A 23,428-nucleotide genomic window follows, 5' to 3' on the forward strand; every position below is an offset into this window, starting at 1 on the left:
CATCCAGCCATCTCATCCTCTGTTGTCCCCTTCTCCTCCTGCCCCCAATTCTTCCCAGCATCAAAGTCTTCTCCAATGAGTCAACTCTTCGCATGAGGTGGCTAAAGTACTGGAGTTTCAGCTTTAGCATCATTCCTTCCAAATTTTAAATATAAGGTTAAGTTGTTTAGTTGAGATTTTTCTTGTTTCTTGAGGTTAGGCTTATGTTGCCATAAATTTTCCTTCTAGCACTGCTTTTGCTGCATCCCATAGATTTTGGTATGTCATTATTTTTGTCTTCAGGTTTTTTTTATATTTCTCCTTTTATTTCTTCATTGACTCAATTGTTTTTCAGTAACATGTTGTTCAGTTTCCACATATTTTTCCCAGTTTTTTTCTTGTAACTGATTTCTAGTTTCACATTGTTATGTATGGAAAAAATGTTTAATGTGATTTCAGGCTTCTTAAATTTACTGAAAGCTGTTTCGTGTCCCAGCATCTAGTCTATATCCTTGAAAATATTCTATGTGCACTTGAGAAGAATGTGTATTCTATTGCTCTTGAACGGGGTCTTCTGCATAAATCTATTAAGTTCACCTGATTTAAGACTGATATTTTCTCATTGAATTTCTGTCTGGATAATCTATCCATTGATGTAGTGGGATGTTGAAGTTCCCAACTATTATTGTGCTGCTGCCAATTTCTCTTTATAGGTCTATTAATAATTGATTCATATATATTAGTTCCATCTATACTAATAAATGTTATATCTTCTTGAAGGATTGTCCCCTTTGTCATTAGGTACATCTTTGTCTCTTATTACTTTATTTTCTTAAAGTCTATTTTATCTGATATGAGTAGTGGTTGTACCTGCTTTATTTTGGCTGCCATTTGATTGGTGTATCATCTTCCATCCCTTCACTTTGAGCCTATGTTGGTCTTTAGAGCTAAGTCTCCCAAAGGCAGTCTATAGTTGGGTCTTGTTTTTTAATCCATCCAGCCACTCTGTATCCTTTACTTAGTGAATTCAATCCATTTGCATTTAAGATGAGTATTGATAGATGAGGACTTAGTCCTGTCATTTAATCTTCTGTTTTCTAGTTCCTCTTTATCTCCATTGTTTCTTTTCCCTTGTGTTTCTGTCTGTTACTTTGGTTTGGTGGTTTTCTATGATGTTTTTCTGTTTCCTCTTATTCATGTTTCATGTCTCTGCTCCAATTTTGTGTGTGTGTGTGTGTGTGTGTGTGTGTGTGTGTGTGTGTGTGGTTACTATGAGGTTTGTATAAAATATCTCATAGATAAAATAGTCCTTTTTAGGAATATATTTTCTTTTTCTGGTGATAGCATCTTGTCTTCATGTGTCTATATAGGTTTGTCTTTTTCTTCTTCCCTTCCATGTTTTTATTGTCACAAATTATCCTTCTTTATATCATGAATTCACTAGCAAATTGAAGAAGCTATAGTAATTTTAAATACTTTTTGCCCTTTAAACTTTATACTGTATTGTTTAACAGTATTCTGATACAGAGTTCTCATTTTTCTGCTTCTGTCTATTCATCACCTTACTCAAAGTTTTGTGTACTTTTGTCTTTTTGTTGCAGGTTTAAAAGCTCCCTTCAACATTCCTTGTAAATAGATCTAGTTGTGATGAACTCTCTCAGCTTTTGTTGGTCTAGGAAAGCCTTTATTCCTCCTTCATATCTGAATAATAACTTTGCTGAAGTTATTATTGGCTGAAAGTTTCCATCTTTCAGTATTTTGAGTATGTCATTTTGCTGTCTTACAGCCTGTAGAGGTTTTACTGAGAAATATGCTGATAGCCTACTGAGGTACCTTTGTAGGTTACTCTTTTTTCCCTCGATGTCTTTTAAGTTTTTTCTTTGTCACTGACTTTTGACAGCTTTAATATAATATGTCTTGGAAAAGGTTTTTCTGCACTGATATAATTAGATGTTATACTAGCTTCATGAATGTATACATCCATTTCCTTCCCCAGGTTTGGAAAATTCTGTTATTATTTCTTTAAAAGTTCTTTGCTCCCTCTTCCTCCTTTCTTCTGGGATACCCATTATCTTTATGTTGCCTTTCCTAATGTAGATAGTTCTCATAGTTTCTTCATTGAAAACAAAACAAAACTTAGTTTTATTATCTCCTCTTCTACATGAGTCATTTCTAGATTTCCATCTTTGAGTCTGTGAATTATCTCTTCTATAGGGCCTTCTCTGTTTTCAGTGCTTTCTAATGCATTCTTCATCTCATTTATTGAGCTCTTCATCTCCACAATTTCTACTTGGTTCTTTTTTAGAGTTTCATTCTCTTCGGTAAAATATTCCTTCTGTTCCTTGATTCTATTCCCGAGGTCATTGAGCTGTCTTCTGTATTTTCTTGTAGCTCATTTAATTTCTTCATGACAGCTATTTTTGAATTCTTTAACAGTTGGATTAGAAGGCTTCTATAATTTTGTTTCAGTTCTGTGGACTTGTCACTTTCTTTTTTTGATACTGTGTTATCATGTCTTTTTATGATGCAAGATGAACCGATCCTCTGCCAGCACATTTGAAATAGTGAACATTTTTCTTATTTAAGTAGTTTTGTTTACTTTTAACAATTTAACAGACCAGTCACTAGAAGGCCTTTCTTTTGCTTATCGGTAGGTGGTGCTATAGCACAAGTTTTTGGTTTTTCTTACCAGAGCTGCTGCCTAGATTTGAGAATTAGCACTTTCCATCTTCCATTACTTTTGCCAAAGGTGTCGCTGCTGCCCTTGTCATAGCTGCCTGTGCCTCTGGGGTTCCTAGTGCCTTGGTGCTGCTGGCAACACTGGTGTTACTGGTGTCACCACCAGGGGCACTGGGACGGCAGGAACCTTTATTTTGTCCAAAGTTGTCTGGTTTGCAAACATTGCCACTGTGATGAGAGAGGAGTGGGAGAGCTGGGGGAGCCAAGGTCAGGGATTGTCTCCACCGTGTCTGGGGTTGTCTGGTTTGCAGTAACTGCTGCAGTAGGCAAGGGCAGGGGACCACAGGGAGTTGTAGGCGTCACCACAGTTGGAGGGACTGTCTCGGCCCACCAGTGCCGCTGCCCTGTTTCCTGTTCAGCAGAGATGCTGAAGTTGTGTCTGCTACCCCTCCTCCTGCTCCGCTGTTTGCTGGGCTCGGCTGCTGTGACCAAGGGGCTGGGATCCTGGGCACTGCCTCTGCTCTTTCCCCACCTTCCACCTCCTCTGTGTTCCAATCCACCCACCTTCACATGTACAGATGTATGGATCTCTCTAGCATCCTGGTGTGTTGGGTTGGGAGCTTTTCTTGAGTCAGGGATGTTTTACTAGTTGTAAACTGAAGGTGTGAGACAAAGGGAGCTTCTCACACTACACGATGCTCCTGTATCCTCCAGGAAAACTTTAAAATAATATTTTAAACCCAGATTATGGAGGTCTTATATATACATATGGGTGTTTGTGTGTGTATAAGCTACGGTTTTTCCAGTAGTCATGTATAGATATGAGAGCCAGATAATAAGGAAGGCTGAGTGCTGAAGAATTGATGTTTTTGAACCATAGGCCTGGAGAAGACTCTTGAGACTCGCTTGGACTACAAGGAGATCAAACCAGCCAATCCTAAGGGAAATCAACCCTGAATATTCCTTGAGAGGACTGATGCTGAAGCTGAAGCTCCAATACTTTGGCCATCTAATGTGAAGAGCTGACTCATTGGAAAAGACCCTGATGCTGGGAAAGATTGAGGGCAGGAGGGGAAGGGGGTGACAGAGGATGAGATGGTTGGATGGCATCACCAACTCAATGGACATAAGTTTGAGCAATCTCAGGGAGATAGTGAAGGACAGAGGAGCCTGGCAGGCTCCATGGAGTCGCAAAGAGTTAGGCAAGACAGAGAGACTGATCAGAAACTGTTTAGGGATCAGACCTGTATCCCCAGCACTGGAAGGCAATTCTTAACCACTGGACCACCAGAGGCGTCCCTATCTTTCTACACATTTTTTCATATGCATATACTTCAGAAAAACAAAAACTATACCTACTGTTTTGTAATGTGCTTTTTTTTTATTGTGGTAAAATTCACATAACATATACTTCACTATTTTAACTATTTTAAAGTATACAATTCAGTGGCATTTAATACATTCACAGTGTTCTGCAATCATTACCACTATCTAGTACCAGAACACTTTCAGCATCACAAAAGGAAACCCCATGGCCATTTCGCAGTCTTGTCCCATTCTTTCTTCCTAGCCCATGGCAACCATTAATATGCCTTTTGTTTCCGTGGATTTGCCTATTCTAGATATTTCAGATAAACGGAATCACACAATATGTGGCCTTTTGTGTCTGGCTTCTTTCACTTAGTACAGTATTTGCAGGATTCATCCATGTTGTAGCATAGTGGAATAAGAAGTGTTCCATTATAAGGATATACCACATCTTATATATTCATTTATCAGTTGATGGTCATCTGAGTTGTTTCCATCCTTTCTCTATGAATATTTATATCTAAATCTTTGTTTGAGCACCTGCTTAGTAAATGCATAAGAATTGCTGGCTTGTATAGTAATTCTATGTCTCACCTATTGAGGAAATGCCAACCTATTTTCCAAAGCAGCATTTATGCTCCTACCAGCAATACATGAGAGGTCCAATTCCTCCACATCTTTGCCCACACTTGTTATTTTCCGTTTGTTGCTGTTGTTCTTATAGCTCTCCTAGTAGGTGTGAAGCAGTAGAGTAGTACTTCATTGCCATTTTGAATTGTATTTCCCTAATGACTCTGTTTCTTGACTTCCTACTTTTGCATTCCTGTCCCCTATAATGAAAAGGACATATTTTGGGGTTGTTAGTTCTAAAAGGTCTTGTAGGTCTTCATAGAACTATTCAACTTCAGCTTCTTCAGTGTTACTGGTTGGGGCATAGACTTGGATTACCGTGATATTGAATGGTTTGCCTCGGAAAAAAACAGATCATTCTGTCGTTTTTGAGATTGCATCCAAGTACTGCATTTTGGACTCTTTTGTTGACCATGATGGCTACTCCATTTCTTCTGAGGGATTCCTGCCTGCAGTAGTAAATATAATGGTCATCTGAGTTAAATTCACCCATTCCAGTCCATTTTAGTTTGCTGATTCCTAGAATGTCGACGTTCACTCTTGCCATCTCCTGTTTGACCACTTCCAATTTGCCTTGATTCATGGACCTAACATTCCAGGTTCCTATGCAATATTGCTCTTTACAGCATCGGACCTTGCTTCTATCACCAGTCACATCCACACCTGAGTATTGTTTTTGCTTTGGCTCTATCCCTTCATTCTTTCTGGAGTTATTTCTCCACTGATCTCCAGTAGCATATTGGGCACCTACTGAGTTCCTCTTTCAGTATCTTATCATTTCGCTTTTTTCATACCATTCATGGGGTTCTCAAGGCAGGAATACTGAAGTGGTTTGCCATTCCCTTCTCCAGTCAACCACGTTCTGTCAGACCTCTCCACCATGACCCGCCCGTCTTGGGTTGCCCCACAGGCATGGCTTAGTTTCATTGAGTTAGACAAGGCTGTGGTCCTAGTGTGATTAGATTGACTAGTTTTCTGTGAGTATGGTTTCAGTGTGTCTGCCCTCTGATGCCCTCTTGCAACACCTACCATCTTACTTGGGTTTCTCTTACCTTGGGCGTGGGATATCTCTTCACGGCTGCTCCAGCAAAGCGCAGCCGGTGCTCCTTACCTTGGATGAGGGGTATCTCCTCACCGCCGCCCTTCCTGACCTTCAACATGGGATAGCTCCTCTAGGCTCTCCTGCGTCCATGCAGCCACTGCTCTTTGGACGTGGGGTGGCTCCTCCCAGCCAACACCCCTGACCTCGGACGCAGGGTAGCTCCTCTTGGCCCTTCTTGCGCCATCGCAGCCTGGCACTCTTGGCTGCTGCCCCTGACCTTGGACGTGGGGTAACTCCTCTTGGCCGCTGCCCTTTGGGTATGGAGTAACAGGCAAATTTGGCCTTGGAATATGGAATGAAGCAGGGCAAAGACTAATAGAGTTTTGCCAAGAAAATGCACTGGTCATAACAAACACCCTCTTCCAACAACAGAAGAGAAAACTCTACACATGGACATCACCAGATGGTCAATACCCAAATCAGACTGATTATATTCTTTGCAGCCAAAGATGGAGAAGCTCTATACAGTCAACAAAAACAACACCAGGAGCAGACTGTGGCTCAGACCATGAACTCTTTATTACCAAATTCAGACTTAAATTGAAGAAAGTAGGAAAACCGCTAGACCATTCAGGTATGACCTAAATCAAATCCCTTATGATTATTCAGTGGAAGTGAGAAATAGATTTAAGGGCCTAGATCTGATAGATAGAGTGCCTGATGAACTATGGAATGAGGTTCGTGACACTGTACAGAAGACAGGGATCAAGACCATCCCCATGGAAAAGAAATGCAAAAAAAGCAAAATGGCTGTCTGGGGAGGCCTTACAAATAGCTGTGAAAAGAAGAGAGGTGAAAAGCAAAGGAGAAAAGGAAAGATATAAGCATCTGAATGCAGAGTTCCAAAGAATAGCAAGAAGAGATAAGAAAGCCTTCTGTAGCGATCAGTGCAAAGAAATAGAGGAAAACAACAGAATGGGTAAGACTAGCGATCTCTTTAAGAAAATTAGAGATACCAAGGGAACATTTCATGCAAAGATGGGCTTGATAAAGGACAGAAATGGTATGAACCTAACAGCAGCTGAAGATATTAAGAAGAAGTGGCAAGAATACACAGACGAACTGTACAAAAAAGATCTTCATGACCCAGATAATCACGATGGTGTGATCACTCATCTAGAGCCAGACATTCTGGAATGTGAAGTCACGTGGGCCTTAGAAAGCATCATTATGAACAAAGCTAGTGGAGGTGATGGAATTCCAGTGGAGCTATTTCAAATCCTGAAAGATGATGCTGTGAAAGTGCTGCACTCAAGATGCCAGCAAATTTGGAAAACTCAGCAGTGGCCTCAGGACTGGAAAAGGTCAGTTTTCATTCCAATCCCAAAGAAAGGCAATGCCAAAGAATGCTCAAACTACCGCACAGTTGCACTCATCTCACATGCTAGTAAAGTAATGCTCAAAATTCTCCAAGCCAGGCTTCAGCAATACCTGAACCATGAACTTCCTGATGTTCAAGCTGGTTTTAGAAAAGGCAGAGGAACCAGAGATCAAATTGCCAACATCCGCTGGATCATGGAAAAAGCAAGAGAGTTCCAGAAAAACATCTATTTCTGCTTTATTGACTATGCCAAAGCCTTTGACTGTGTGGATCACAACAAACTGTGGAAAATTCTGAAAGAGATGGGAATACAGACCACCTGACCTGCCTCTAGAGAAACCTATATGCAGGTCAGGAATCAACAGTTAAAACGACATGGAACAACAGACTGGTTTCAAATAGGAAAAGGAGTGCGTCAAGGCTGTATATTGTCCCCCTGCTTATTTAACTTCTATGCAGAGTACATCATGAGAAATGCTGGACTGGAAGACACACAAGCTGGAATCAAGATTGCTGGGAGAAATATCAATAACCTCAGATATGCAGATGACACCATGCTTATGGCAGAAAGTGAAGAGGAACTAAATAGCCTCTTGATGAAAGTGAAAGAGGAGAGTGAAAAAGTTGGCTTAAAGCTCAACATTCAGAAAACGAAGATCATGGCATCCGGTCCCATCACTTCATGGGAAATAGATGGGGAAACAGTGGAAACAGTGTCAGGCGTCATTTTGGGGGGCTCCAAAATCACTGCAGATGGTGATTGCAGCCATGAAATTAAAAGATGCTTACTCCTTGGAAGGAAAGTTATGACCAACCAGATAGCATATTAAAAAGCAGAGACATTACTTTGCCAACAAAGGTCCATCTAGTCAAGGCTGTGGTTTTTCCTGTGGTCATGTATGAATGTGAGAGTTGGACTGTGAAGAAAGCTGAGTGCCAAAGAATTGATGCTTTTGAACTGTGGTGTTGGAGAAGACTCTTGAGAGTCCCTTGGACTGCAAGGAGATCCAACCAGTCCATCCTAAAGGAGATCAGTCCTGGGTGTTCATTGGAAGGACTGATGCTGAAGCTGAAACTTCAATACTTTGGCCACCTCATGCAAAGAATTGACTCATTGGAAAAGACCCTGATGCTGGGAGGGATTGGGGGCAGGAGGAGAAGGAGACGACAGAGGATAAGATGGCTGGATGACATCACCGACTCGATGGACATGAGTTTGAGTGAACTCCGGGAGTTGGTGATGGACAGGGAGGCCTGGCGTGCTGTGATTCATGGGGTCGCAAGGAGTCGGACAGAACTGAGTGACTGAACTGACTACCTAATGACTAATGATGCTTGACATCACTTTCATGTGACTATTAGCCATTTACAAATTTTTTGGAGAAAAATGGCAGAAGACTTTTTTATTCAAGTCTTTTGCCATTTTTTATTGGATGCAATGATGAAAAAATTTCTTTTACTTAGGAATACTCTTTTTATACCAATGTAGTATAGTATAACATTTCAATCTCTAGGCTTATATACTTTAAAGATCAACTAGGACTTCCCTGGCAGTCTGATTGTTAGGACTCTGTGCTTCCACTGCAGGCGGCATGGATGTGGAGTAAAATTTTAAAATAATAATAATAAAATAAAAATCAACAACCGTATTGTTTCTCTGGTGGCTCAGGTGGTAAAGAGTCTGCTTACAATGTTGGAGACCTGGGTTCAGTCCCTGGGTTGGGAAGATCCCCTGGAGAAGGAAACGGCAACCCACTCCAGCGTTCTTACCTGGGAAATCCCAGGGATGGAGGAGCCTGGTGGGCTACAGTCCATGGGTTGCAGAGTCACACACAACTGAGCAACTAACACACACACCAAATTGTTAGATATTTAAAACTGCTTGCACTTTTAAAATTAATGATGTACTGAACATTTCAGTAGGTAACTCCTTACATATGACCAAAAGTATTCCTGTAAAAAACTCCTAGATATCGAATTGCTGGGTTATGGGTAGGCAATTTTTTTTTTTGACCAAGCCATGCAGCATGCAGGATCTTAGCTTCTTGACCAGGGATCACACCTGTGCTTCCTGCAGTAAAAGTGCAGAGCCCTAACCATGGGACCACCAGAGAATTCCCAAGGGTAGGCAATTTTTAATCTGTATGTACAAGATGTTAAGTTGTTTTCCATTACAGTTTACCAATTTACAGTCCTATCAGATAAATAAGAAAATGCCTATTTCCTTGCATACTCTTCAATGATGGGTTTTATGCATTTAAAAGTAACAACATGATTGACACAAAATAGCATCTTATTGTTTTAAATTGCATCTATTTAGGGACTTCCCTGGCCGTCCAGTGGTTAAGATTCGTTTCCATTGCAGGGGGCACAGGTTCCATCCCTGGTTAGGGAACTAAGATCTCACATGCTGAGCAGTGCAGCCAAAAAAATAGATAAATAAATAAATTGAATTTATTTAACTAAAGTGAAAGTGAAGTCGCTCAGTCGTGCCCGCCTCTTTGTGACCCCGTGGACTGTAGCCCACCAAGCTCCTCTGTCCATGAGATTCTCCAGGCAAGAATACTGGACTGGGTTGCCATTTCCTTCTCCAGGGGATCTTCCCAAGCCAGGAATCAAACCCAGGTCTCCCACATCGCAGGCAGATGCTTTAACCTCTGAGCCACCAGGGAAGCCCTTGCTTAACTACTATGATTACAAATCATCTTTCATAAATTTATTGGCCATTTAAGTTTCTTTACTGTATTTCTTTATTTGGTAAATTGGCCATTTTGTCTTTATCAATTTCTCTGTAAGAAAAGATTCAGGGACTTCCCTGATGGCCCAGTGGCTAAGACGCCATGCTTACAATGCAGGGGGCCGGGGTTTGAACCCTGGTGAGGGATCTAGACCCACATGTCACAAATAAGACCCAGAGCAGCCAAATAATAAATAAAAATAAATATTAAAAAAGAAAATATTCAGTACTGATATTAACCATCTTTTAGTTTTATGTTATTCTTTCATCCTTTAACTTTACATTTGAACTTTACCTTTATTTATTGTATTTTTTTGATAGAAAGCTTAAAATTTTTAATGTAAAATCAATCTTTTTCCTTTCAGTTTCTACTTTGTTGTTCAGTCACTCAGTAGTGTCCAACTGTTTATGACCCCATGGGCAGCAACATGCCAGGCTTCCCTGTCCTTCACCATCTCTGGGAGTTTGCACAAACTCATGTCCATTGAGTTGGTGATGCCATCCATCCATCTCATCCTCTGTTGTTCCCTTCTCCTCCTGCCTTCAATATTGCCTAGTATCAGGGTCTTTTCCAGTGAGTCATCTCTTTGTATCAGGTGGCCAAAGTATTGGAGCTTCAGGTTCAGCATCAGTCCTTCCAGTGAATATTCAGGGTTGATTTCCTTTAGGATTGACTGGTTTGATTTCCTTGCTGTTGAAGAGACTCTCAAGAGTCTTCGCCAACACCACAATTTGAAGGCATCAGTTCTTCAGCACTCAGCCTGTTTTATTGTCTAGCTCTCATATCCGCACATGACCACTGGAAAAACCACAGCTTTGATTATACAGAACTTTGTAGGCAAAATAATATCCCTGCTTTTTAATAACCCCTGCTTTTTAAACTGTCCAGGTTTGTCATTGCTTTTCTTCCAAGGAGCAAGCATCTTTTAATTTCATGGCTGCAGTCACCATCTGCAGTAATTTTTGGAGCCCCAAAAAGTAAAGTCTGTTACTGTTTCCATTGTTTCCCCATCTATTTCCCATGAAATGATGGGATCAGATGCCATGATCTTAGTTTTTTAAATGTTGAGTTTTAAGCCAGCTTTTTCACTCTCCTCTTCTATCTTCATCAAGAAGCTCTTTAGTTCCTTTTCTGCCATAAGGGTGGTATCATCTGCATATCTGAGGTTATTGATATTTCTCCTCACAATCTTGATTCCAGCAGTGCTTCATCCAGCCCAGCATTTTGCATGATGTACTCTGCATATAAGTTAAATAAGCAGGGTGATAATATATAGCCTTGACATACTCATTTTCCAATTTCGAACCAGTCCATTGTTCCATGTCTGGTTCTAACTGTTCTAACTGTTGCTTCTTGACCTGCATACAGGTTTTTCAGAAGGCAGGTAAGGTGGTCTGTTATTCCCATCTCTTTAACAGTTTTCCAAAGTTTGTTGTGATCCACATAGTCAAAGGCTTTAGCGCATAGTCAGTGAAGTGGAAATAGATGTTCTTATGGAATTCTCTAGTATTTTCTATGATCCAAAGGATGTTGGCAATTTGATCTCAGGTTCCTCTGCCTTTTCTGTATGCAGGTTGTACATCTGGAAGTTCTTGGTTCACATACTGTTGAAGCCTAGTTTGGAGGATTTTGAGCATTACTTTGCTAGCATGTGAAAAGAATGCAGTTGTGTGGTAGTTTGAACATTCTTTGGCATTGCCCTTCTTTAGGATTGGAATGAAAATTGCCTTTTTCCAATTCTGTGGCCACTGATAAATTTTCCAAATTTGCCGGCATATTGAGTGCAGCACTATAACAGCATCATCTTTTAGGATTTGAAATAGCTCTGCTGGAATGCCATCACCTCCACTAGCTTTGTTCATCACCTCCACTAGCTTTGTTTGCAGTTTCTGTCATCAATGTCATATCTAATAGCTCTCATTTGACCTGGGTTATATAAATAATTACCTATATTTCTTCTCATATTTTTATGATTTTGATTTCCATTTATGTCTAGAATTTATTTTGGTATATGGTATATGGTAGAAGTATAACTTAGTACAGTTATGCAGTTATTCCAACATCATAAACTAATTTTAGTTCATGATTAACTAACTGATAAGAAATAGTACTACTAAAATTTATTAACTCTTATATACGCTTGAGCTCTTCTTTTGACTCTATTCTATTCCATTCATCTATCTATCTATTCTGATGTCAATACCATAGTGTTTTAATTTTTCATCTTATACATGAATAGCTGATAGACCAAGTCTCACCTTATTACTCTTGTTAGAAACCCTTTCTCTCTTCTTTCTTTTTCTTTCCTGCCTTCTTGTTCTTTCATTATTATTTGTTTATTCTTCTAGATGCACTTTAGAATAACTATTGAAAACAAAACAAGACAAAAAACTTGAAGTAGCAGCTGTGGAAACTGAGAACTGCCAATAGTAGTATTAATATTACGGGGTTGCCTTTAGGATATTGCTGCAGTTTGAGATCACGAATTTGTTGTGGAACCAGCTGCCATGATTGAGTGATTTTCTCCAGTGACCATTACTGTTAATGTTTTAGCAGAGACTGAATGACTGTCAGAATGTTGCATAGGAGTTTCTATGTTGAAGTTCCTTCAGACTTAGTGTATTTATTTATTCAGTCATTCAATGTGTATTGAATGTCTCCTATATGTCATTCCCTTAGCTAGGTTCTGGGCTTATAAAGATGAATAAAACAGTTTCTGCTTCAAAGGTGGGCACATAAATGACAATTTCATTTGTGGCAGAAGAAAAAACTTCTCTACCTTCTTGGTTTAGTAGCTGGAGCTTGCAAATTAAATTGATAAAAAGTCAAATTAACAGGAAAAAAGGCATATACATTTCACTTGTTAATATTTCAATTTTTATATATATAGAGGCTCTTCATAGAAAAGAAATGATGGATCAAAGAGGTGCTTAGACACAGGGGATTATATACTATTTTAACAAAAGGTGATAAACTGTGGAGCAGTGACAAGATAAAGGAAAAGCATTTTAGGCCTCTAGGAGTGGTAGATTTCAGGAAACTAAATATATGGGGAAAACTGATAAAAGACAATTGTGATTTTAGTAAGGTTGTTTGTGTACATTCATGATGGTGCTGACTCTGTCTGCCGTGTAATGGTTGCTTTTCTTCCTCCCACTATGAGAGATAGGAGGGGGATGACCTTTACAAAGGGAAATTTATATTTCACTTTTATTAGAGGGAGGGCAAAGCGCTCTTTCTGAGTGTGCTGCTTATTTGCCTTCTAATCAAGACAATCTCCATGCCAATGTGACACATTTTGGGGTGAGGTCTTCTGATCCCCTTCATAATAAGTATAGAATTATGTGTAAAGTACTGTAAAAGCACCTGGTAGTGAGGAGAGAAGTCAGGGAAGCTTCCCAAAGTAGGTGAAGACTAAACTGAGTCTTGAAGAATCAGTACCAGTTAGCAATTTGGGGCTAGGACTACTTACCACTGCTTGAATAAGGCATAAAAGAAAGAAACATATGTGCCAAAGTGAGATGTTTTGACTTAGCTATTTTGACATGACATGGCTTTAACTTCTCACTGGAGTTTTGATTGTTCTGACTTTTCACTAATGTGTACAAAAAACAGTCCTGACTCCCACCTTGCCCATCACTGAGTCACTGCTGTCATGATCATCATCCTTGAAAGTGAAAGTCACTCAGTCGTGTCTGACTCTTTGAGACCCCACCATGATCTATACAGTCCATGCAATTCTCCAGGCCAGAGTACTGGAGTGGGTAGCCTTTCCCTTTTCCAGGGGATCTTCCCAACCCAGGGATTGAACCTGTGTCTTCTGCATTGCAGGAAGATTCTTTATTGCCTGAGCCACCAGATTATGAGTGGGCCCATTTAAAAAACCATCACTGGGGTTTCCCTGCTAGTCCAGTGGTTAAGAATCTGTCTTGCAATGTAGGGAACATTATTCAGTCTTTCGTCAAGGAAGATCCCACGTGCCATGGGGCAACTAAGCCTGTGTGCCACAACTATTGAGACTGTGCTCTGGAGCTTGCAAGCTGCAACTACTGAAGCCTGAGCACCCTAGAGCCTGTGTTTTACAATAAGAGAAGCCATCTCAATGAGAATCCCACGCACCATAACTACAGAGTAGCCCCCACTCTCCGCAAGCAGAGAAAGCCCATGTGCAGCAACGAAGACCCAGAGCAGTCAAAAAACAAAACAAAACACAAATCCATCATTGCTGAGAAACCAAATCTTAATGTTGGAGAATAAATTAAAGGTCATCTATTCAAACCATTACTGGAGAAGAGAATGGCAAACCACTTCAGCATTCTTTCCTTGAGAACCCCATGAACAGTATAAAAATGCAAAAAGATAAGACACTGAAAGATGAACTCCCCAGGTCGGTAGGTGCCCAATATACTACTGGAGAAGAGCAGAGAAATAGCTCCAGAAGGAATGAAGAGGTTGAGCCAAAGCGGAAACAATGCCCAGCTGTGGATGTGTCTGGTGGTAAAAATAAAGTCCGATATTGTGGTGTTGGAGAAGCCTGTTGAGAGTACCTTGGACAGCAAGGAAATCCAACCAGTCAATCCTAAAGGAAATCAGTCCTGAATATTCACTGGAAGGATTCATGCTGAAGCTGAAGCTCCAATACTTTGGCTATCTGATGCAAAGAGCTGACTCATTAGAAAAGACCCTGATGCTGGGAAAGATTGAAGGCAGGAGGAGAAGGGGATGACAGAGGATGAGAAGGTTGGATGGCATGACTGACTCAATGGACATTAGTTTGAGCAAGCTTCCGGAGATGGTGAAGGACAGAGAAGCCTCGTGTGCTACAGTCCATGGGGTCTCAAAGAGTTGGACATGACTCAGAAACTGAACAACAACATTCCAATCATTTGGTTGATACTTGAAAACTCACTTCAACAACTTAACTGTACAGAAGTGAGTTGCACAAAACACCTCAAACATTACCCAGAGGTTGAGAGACTAACTTCAAAGCAGCTCATCTTTAGAAAGGTGTTCCATTTCTCTTTTTTGGTTGAAAACCAGCCTCTCTGCCTCTCTATAATATGACACCATTGGGCCCAGTTTCACATCTTGGGCTCACTAACAACAGTTTCTCTTCCTCATAATTATCTGTGAGATTTACAAAGACATCAGTCCTGTTTCTCTTATGCCATGACTTTGAGTCCTCTCATTTTATCTAAAGCACAAGAGTGGATACAGAGTAGTTTCTTCATACATAAAGTGAGCATAGAATTATAAAGAAGCAAAGCTCCCCTATATGGCGAGCTTGGACTTATAGAAAAATACTTTATAAACAAGAAACTTTAAAAGGCAAGGAAAAATAGATAAGAGTCAACAAAAACAACTCACTCACTCTGGATTGAACACAGGAAACGTTTCTGATAAGAAAAATAAACCAAAGATTCAGATCATAGGTAGAATCAAGAATAACATATAGGACTTACCAGATGGTCCAGTGCTTAAGAATCTGCCTGCCAATCCTGGGGACACTGTTCAATCTCTGGTCCAAGAAGATTCCACATGCCCCGGGGCAACTAAGCCCACGCACCACAACGACTGAAGCCTGCGTAGCCTCGAGCCCATGCTCTGCGGCAAGAGAAGCCATGGCAATGAGAAGCCTGCACAACATAACTAAAGAGTAGCCTCCGCTAGCCACACTAGAGAAAGCCCATGTGCACCGATGAAGACCCAGAGCAGCCAAAAATCAATGTTTCTAAAAAAATTTATAAAAATAAAAAGGAATAACATGAACCACAATATATAATAAAAATAAAACTGAAAAAATATAGGCAAAGAAGGAAAAACAAAGAAACAGAAGACAACTCCCTTTAAGTAAACAGCATCTGAGTTATAAAGCAACACATACCAGTCTAATAGCCTAAGAGATTATACAAGGAGGCCCTTTCCCTGAATTTTTGTCTTTTTTTTCTATTATTAAATTTAATTAAAAAGTTTTTTTTACAGTGTTGTGTTAGTTTCTGCCATACAGCAATGCAAATCAGCTGCAATTATAGATACAGCCCTTCCCTCCCCAGCCTTTCTCCCCTTCCCCCATCCTATTTCTCCAGGTCATCACAGAGCACCAGACTCCCCTAAATTTTTATACATGGGAAAGCATATTAAAACGAACTACAGGCAACTGTTTTCCCTCCCCCTCCTCCTTTGCTTCCTCCTCCAATTCTGCAGATAGGGACAAGGAGGGCCTGGTAGAGTCTGGGCTCTCCATAAAAAGCCAAACGTGTAAAACATACAGGAAGGGCAAACAGCTAGGGGACAGTTCTATACATTTATTAATACTTCAACTCTTGGAAGGTTTTAAACACATTATTATAATGATAGAAAATAGCACCCACTAGAAGTTTTCCTGCCTTTCCTCCAGAACGAGTCACTTGCTGCTCAGTCACTAATAGCCCAGCTACAAGGGCAGTATCCTAGATTCCCTGTGCCCTGGACATGGACCTCTGATCACTACAGTGCTCAGATCCTGTCATCCTTATAGGAAACACTGCTTACCAGCGACACTCACTGCCACTGTCCTGCTCAATCCAGCAATTAAACATCGAACTTGAAGTAGCACTGGCGGGACAAGCCAAGAAGGAACGATGTGTACACAGAGCAAACCAAAATGGGCCTAGCCAGTAAAACCAAATACTGATGAGGTAATCATCTCTTCTCACTAAGATAAAGAATAGCTCAGCCCTGACAGTGAGTAGAAAGAGGCTGCAGGGCATTCACTGGGCCAAGCAAGCGAGGTCAGCTCCGATTACTCCTGGGTAGTTGAGTTTACTGATTTTCTGGCTTGAGTCCAGGATTGCATAACACATGGAGGCCCAAGGGCTGGGAATGACCCAGAAGGCCCTGTGCCTCCAGCCTACTTGCTATGCGCTTGGCGTGCGTCATGGCCCAGGTGGACTCATAGCAGGGGAGGGATTTGGCGCATACCCCACAGTGAGCAGACTCCTTCTCCAACTAAGCCATAAGCCACTGACACACGCCATTACCTGGAGGCAAGGCCCTTTGTGAGACATCGACCCCAGCAGCAAAGAGGCCACAAGATGGCAGCAGAGGACAAAGCCCAGGACACAAAACCTGAACCATCTGCAAAAGCTGATGCTTCATTTGGGAAATGTCTGTTGTCTACAATCATGTATTTAAGGTCAGAATAAATGACTGAATCTCAAAAAAATCAGGGTAAAATTCATCAACATGGAGAATTTCCCAACCACCTCAGAATTCAGCCGCATATGAAGCCACATATTTCTTAAATGCTTAAAGCAGGGGATGGGGTCAAGGCCTTTAAAACTGACGTCAGCAGGAACCTTGTCACAGTCACTTCTTTCTGTGAAGTTCCAATGGGCAGGAATTCAAGTAAAACATGAGTGACTTCTATAGCGGCTGCCAAACTGATGAAGGGACAGATACAATGGTTGCTGGGAAGCATTGAGCAAAGCAGAATGCTTTCATGGAGCAGCTAGGATCTCTGGCAGTAGGCAGTATGCCGAGAAGGGTGGGGGGGATAATGAGGACCACAGGACAAGTCTCATAGTCTTTACTCGCAGCTTGCAGAGGTCAATGCACAGGAAAGGGGCAACAGTAACACTGGGACTAAATCTCTGATCTTCCAATTTATCCTCTTAATACTCTTCTGGTTACATACTCTTCCCCTCCCCCTCCATCGGAAGCTGTCACTACCAAAAATTGCCAAGTAATCCTTGTGGGGCAAAATACCCCTCCCTGAAAACCAATATGAGAGGGATATGATTCTTAAAAAATGGTTTTGAGAACCTAATGTTAAATCTCTACAGGACTCTTGAATTTTATAAAAGGCTTTGATGGCCTACAAGAACCATATTGTACATCTAAACTCTAAATTTCTACCATATGTGTATATAAAGGACAGATAATAATTGAAGGACTATGGACCAAATCTGGTACTCAGTTTTAAGAAAATCAGTTGTTAACATTTTAAAATCAGAAGATTTTACATTTAAAAAGTCAGAATTCCTGACTATTATAGAAAAATTGGAACAATGGCAATACTAAGCCCATAGTCCCACATGCCAATAATTGGGTAGAGTTGAGTAGGGTTAGTCTTTAAACAGAATGTGGGCTCTCTAGATTGCCATAGTTCCCATCACTCCCTATTAACTCATGCCTAATCTGCTCCACTCATTTACACTATTTCTCATCTCTATAGGCAATTTATTTTCAACCTCTGAAGTGCTTTATAGTTTTAAAGTATTTTTTTCTCATGTGTGATTTATTTGAGCCTTACTACTCCAGTAAGGTAGAGAGTAAATATTATAATCTCCATTTAAGCAAAATCCATTTCAGAGAGGTCTGATTTGCCCAAACTTCCATATCAAAACAAGAGTCTACATTTTCTGACTCCCAATCTTATTACTCTTGGCAGGGGGAACTATTGGGTTTCTATTAAGAACTTCATTATATGGACTTCTCTGGCGGTCTAGTGGTTGGGACTTCATGTCTCCAACTGTAGGGGGCATGGGTTCCATCCCTGATCGGGGAACTAAGATCCTGTGAGGCATGTGACATGGACAAAACAAAAAACAAAAAACAAAAAAAACTTCATTTTAGTGGTTCATGTATCAAAACCAGAGAAGTAGATACAGGTATAACTATTGGAATGGATGAATTCTCACTGCTTAGTTGCTCAAGAATCCTTGCAAATGATTACCTCCTCTTCTTTCAATGAACTATATCTACTCCCCTTTCAGGCATATGAAGATTGCCCTTCTAACCATCCTGAAGTTGAGTGTGGTTATATGACTTGTTTTGGTCAATGAAGTGTGTGTGAAAGCGATATGTATCCCTTTGAGGCAGAAGCATTTAAGAACCTGAACAATTCTCCATGTTTACTTCACAACTTGGGAAGGGGCTGGAGCTGGGGGGAGGGGCAATTAGTCTCATGGTGACATGGTAGAGAGCGTCAGGCTGCAACAGTGGTGCAGGAGTGGCCAAGAGGAGCTACCCCACGTCCGAGGTCAGGGGCGGTGGTGGAGAGGAGCAACCCCACGTCCAAGGAGCAGCAGCTGCACAGGTGCAGGAAGGCCGAGAGGAGCTACTCCATGTTCAAGATCAGGAGGAGCCACCTTGTCCAAGGTAAGGAGCAGCGGCTGCACTTTGCTGGAGCAGCCGTGAAGAGATATCCCAAGTCCAAGGTAAGAGAAACCCAAGTAAGATGGTAGGTGTTGCAAGAGGGCATCAGAGGGCAGACACACTGAAACCATATTCACAGAAACTAGCCAATCTGATCACACAGACCACAGCCTTGCCTAACTCAGTGAAACCAAGCCATGCCGTGTGGGGCCACCCAAGATGGACGGATCATGGTGCAGAAGTCAGACAGAATGTGGTCCACTGGAGAAGGGAATGGTAAACCACTTCAGTATTCTTACTTTGAGAACCCCATGAACAGTATGAAAAGGCAAAATAATAGGATACTGAAAGAGAAACTCCCCACGTTGGTAAGTGCCCAATATGCTTCTGGAGATCAGTGGAGAAATAACTCCAGAAAGAATGAAGGGATGGAGCCAAAGCAAAAACAATACCCAGCTGTGGATGTGATTGGTGATAGAAGCAAGGTCTGATACTGTAAAGAGCAATATTGCATAGGAACCTGGAATGTCAGGTCCATGAATCAAGGCAAATTGGAAGTGGTCAAACAGGAGATGGCAAGAGTGAACGTCGACATTCTAGGAATCAGCTAACTAAAATGGACTGGAATGGGTGAATTTAACTCAGATGACCATTATATCTACTACTGCGGGCAGGAATCCCTCAGAAGAAATGGAGTAGCAATCATGGTCAACAAAAGAGTCTGAAATGCAGTACTTGGATGCAATCTCAAAAACAACAGAATGATCTCTGTTCATTTCTAAGGCAAACCATTCAATATCACGGTAATCCAAGTCTATGTCCCAACCAGTAACACTGAAGAAGCTGAAGTTGAATAGTTCTATGAAGACCTACAAGACCTTTTAGAACTAACACCCCCAAAAGATGTTCATTATAGGGGACTGGAATGCAAAAGTAGGAAGTCAAGAAACACCTGGAGTAACAGGCAAATTTGGCCTTGGAGTACGGAATGAAGCAGGGCAAAGGCTAATAGAGTTTTGCCAAGAGAATGCACTGGTCATAACAAACACCCTCTTCCAACAACACAAGAGAAAATGCTACACATGGACATCACCAGATGGTCAACACTGAAATCAGACTGATTATATTCTTTGCAGCCAAAGATGGAGAAGCTCTATACAGTCAACAAAAACAACACCAGGAGCTGACTGTGGCTCAGATCATGAACTCCTTATTGCCAAATTCAGACTTAAATTGAAGAAAGTGGGGAAAACCACTAGACCATTCAGGTATGACCTAAATCAAATCCTTTATGATTATTCAGTGGAAGTGAGAAATAGATTTAAGGGCCTAGATCTGATAGGTAGAGTGCCTGATGAACTATGGATGGAGGTTCATGACATTGTACAGAAGACAGGGATCAAGACCATCCCCATGGGAAAGAAATGCAAAAAAGCAAAATGGCTGTCTTGGGAGGCCTTACAAATAGCTGTGAAAAGAAGAGAAGCGAAAAGCAAAGGAGAAAAGGAAAGATATAAACATCTGAATGCAGCATTCCAAAGAATAGCAAGAAGAGATAAGAAAGCCTTCCTCAGCGATCAATGCAAAGAAACAGAGGAAAAGAACAGAATGGGAAAGACTAGCGATCTCGTCAAGAAAATTAGAGATACCAAGGGGTCGTTTCAGGCAAAGATGGGCTTGATAAAGGACAGAAATGGTATGGACCTAACAGAAGCAGAAGATATTAAGAAGAAGTGGCAAGAATACACAGAAGAACTGTACAAAAAGATCTTCATGACCCAGGTAATCACCATGGTGTGATCACTCACCTAAAGTCAGACATCCTGGAATGTGAAGTCAAGTGGGCCTTAGAAAGCGTCACTATGAACAAAGCTAGTGGAGGTGATGGAATTCCAGTGGAGCTATTTCAAATCCTGAAAGATGATGCTGTGAAAGCGCTACACTCAAGATGTCAGCAAATTTGGAAAACTCAGCAGTGGCCACAAGACTGGAAAAGGTCAGTTTTCATTCCAATCCCAAACAAAGGGAATGCCAAAGAATGCTCAAACTACCACACAGTTGCACTCATCTCACACACTAGTAGAGTAATGCTCAAAATTCTCCAAGCCAGACTTCAGCAATACATGAACCGTGAACTTCCTGATGTTCAAGCTGGTTTTAGAAAAGGCAGAGGAACCAGAGATCAAATTGCCAACATCCGCTGGATCATGGAAAAAGCAAGAGAGTTCCAGAAAAACATCTACTTCTGCTTTATTGACTATGCCAAAGCCTTTGAATGTGTGGATCACAACAAACTGTGGAAAATTCTGAAAGAGATGGGAATACCAGACCACCTGACCTGCCTCTTGAGAAACCTATATGCAGGTCAGGAAGCAACAGTTAGAACTGGACATGGAACAACAGACAGGTTCCAAATAGGAAAAGGAGTATGTCAAGGCTGGATATTGTCACCTTGCTTATTTAACTTCTATGCAGAGTACATCATGAGAAACACTGGGCTGGAAGAAGCACAAGCTGGAATCAAGATTGCCGGGAGAAACATCAGTAATCTCAGATATGCAGATGACATCACCCCTATGGCAGAAAGTGAAGAGGAACTAAATAGCCTCTTGATGAAAGTGAAAGAGCAGAGTGAAAAAGTTGGGTTAAAGGTTAGAAAGCATCACTACGAACAAAGCTAGTGGAGGTGACGGAATTTCAGTTGAGTTGTTTCAAATCCTGAAAGATGAGGCTGTGAAAGTGCTACACTCAAGATGCCAGCAAATTTGGAAAACTCAGTAGTGGCCACAGGACTGGAAAGGGTCAGTTTTCATTCCAATCTCAAAGAAAGGCAACGCCAAAGAATGCTCAAACTACCGCACAATTGCACTCATCTCACATGCTAGTAAAGTAATGCTCAAAATTCTCCAAGCCAGGCTTCAGCAATACATGAACCGTGAACTTCCTGATGTTCAAGCTGGTTTTAGAAAAGGCAGAGGAACCAGAGATCAAATTGCCAACATCAACTGGATCATGGAAAAAGCAAGAGAGTTCCAGAAAAACATCTACTTCTGCTTTATTATTGACTATGCCAAAGCCTTTGACTGTGTGGATCACAATAAACTGGAAAATTCTGAAAGAGATGGGAATACAGACCACCTGACCTGCCTCTTGAGAAATCTGTATGCAGGTCAGGAAGCAACAGTTAGAACTGGACATGAAACAACAGACTGGTTCCAAATAGGAAAAGGAGTATGTCAAGGCTGTATATTGTCACCCTGCTTATTTAACTTCTATGCAGAGTACATCATGAGAAACGCTGGACTGGAAAAAACACAAGCTGGAATCAAGATTGCCGGGAGAAATATCAATAACCTCAGATATGCAGATGACACCACTCTTATGGCAGAAAGTGAAGAGGAACTAAAAAGCCTCTTGATGAAAGTGGAAGAGGAGAGTGCAAAAGTTGGCTTAAAGCTCAACATCCAGAAAACAAAGATCATGGCATCTGGTCCCATCACTTCATGGGAAATAGATGGGGAAACAGTGGGAACAGTGTCAGACTTTATTTTTTGGGCTCCAAAATCACTGTAGATGGTGACTGCAGCCATGAAATTAAAAGACGCTTACTCCTTGGAAGAAAAGTTATGACCAACCTAGATAGCATATTAAAAAGCAGAGACATTAGTTTGTCGACTAAGGTCCATCTAGTCAAGGCTATGGTTTTTCCAATGGTCATATATGAATGTGAGAGTTGGACTGTGAAGATAGCTGAGTGCCGAAGAACTGATGCTTTTGAACTGTGGTGTTGAAGACTCTTGAGAGTCCCTTGGACTGCAAGGAGATCCAACCAGTCCATCCTGAAGGAGATCAGCCCTGGGATTTCTTTGGAAGGACTGATGCTGAAGCTGAAACTTCAATACTTTGGCCACCTCATGCGACGAGTTGACTCACTGGAAAAGCCCCTGATGCTGGGAGGGATTGGGGGCAGGAGGAGAAGGGGACGACAGAGGATGAGATGGCTGGATGGCATCACCGACTCGATGGACATGAGTTTGGGTAAACTCCGGGAGTTGGTGATGGACAGGGAGGCCTGGCGTGCTGCGATTCATGGGGTCGAAGAGAGTCTGACACAACTGAGCAACTGAACTGAACTGAACTGACATGGTTGTATCTCATAATGGTGGTGGTCTATGGACTTGGGTACCTGAATAATTTACAAAGAGCAGAGCACCCTGCCAGAGAGTAAACCTTTGTGGGTTTAGGCCATTGAGATTTTGGCATTGTTACCACAGCACAACCTAGTCTAACCTGATACAAGGTTTATCTGCATGGTAACTGAACTTTTCCAAGAACTAAAATGCAATTCCTAGATATCTGATCATATCCTAAAACTTGTTGCTCCTATGTGGAAGACAGTTAAGAATGAATTGTTGACTTTTATTCCTAGCTTCTTCAGCTACCACCACCTTCTGATTTTGAGGAAAATTATTGTGAGTGCTTCACAGATGAGCTCTCCATTATTCTGTCATTTAGACTGGGGGAGTGAGGGAG

General features: G+C 41.3%; 1 long non-coding RNA gene across 1 annotated transcript in view; it reads right to left on the bottom strand.

The window, feature by feature from the left end:
* The window catches only part of LOC132660173 (uncharacterized), a 37,526-nt gene extending 21,184 nt beyond the window's left edge, over positions 1–16,342 (bottom strand). Inside the window, exons 1-2 of the long non-coding RNA XR_009601459.1 lie at positions 16,289–16,342; positions 15,220–15,361 (exon numbers count right to left, since the gene is read on the bottom strand). This is a non-coding gene — a long non-coding RNA (uncharacterized LOC132660173). The remainder of the gene's footprint in view (positions 1–15,219; positions 15,362–16,288) is intronic.
* Positions 16,343–23,428: the final 7,086 nt, after the last annotated feature.

This window comes from Ovis aries, chromosome 7 (assembly GCF_016772045.2).
Source record: "Ovis aries strain OAR_USU_Benz2616 breed Rambouillet chromosome 7, ARS-UI_Ramb_v3.0, whole genome shotgun sequence".
Taxonomy (NCBI): Eukaryota; Metazoa; Chordata; class Mammalia; order Artiodactyla; family Bovidae; genus Ovis; species Ovis aries.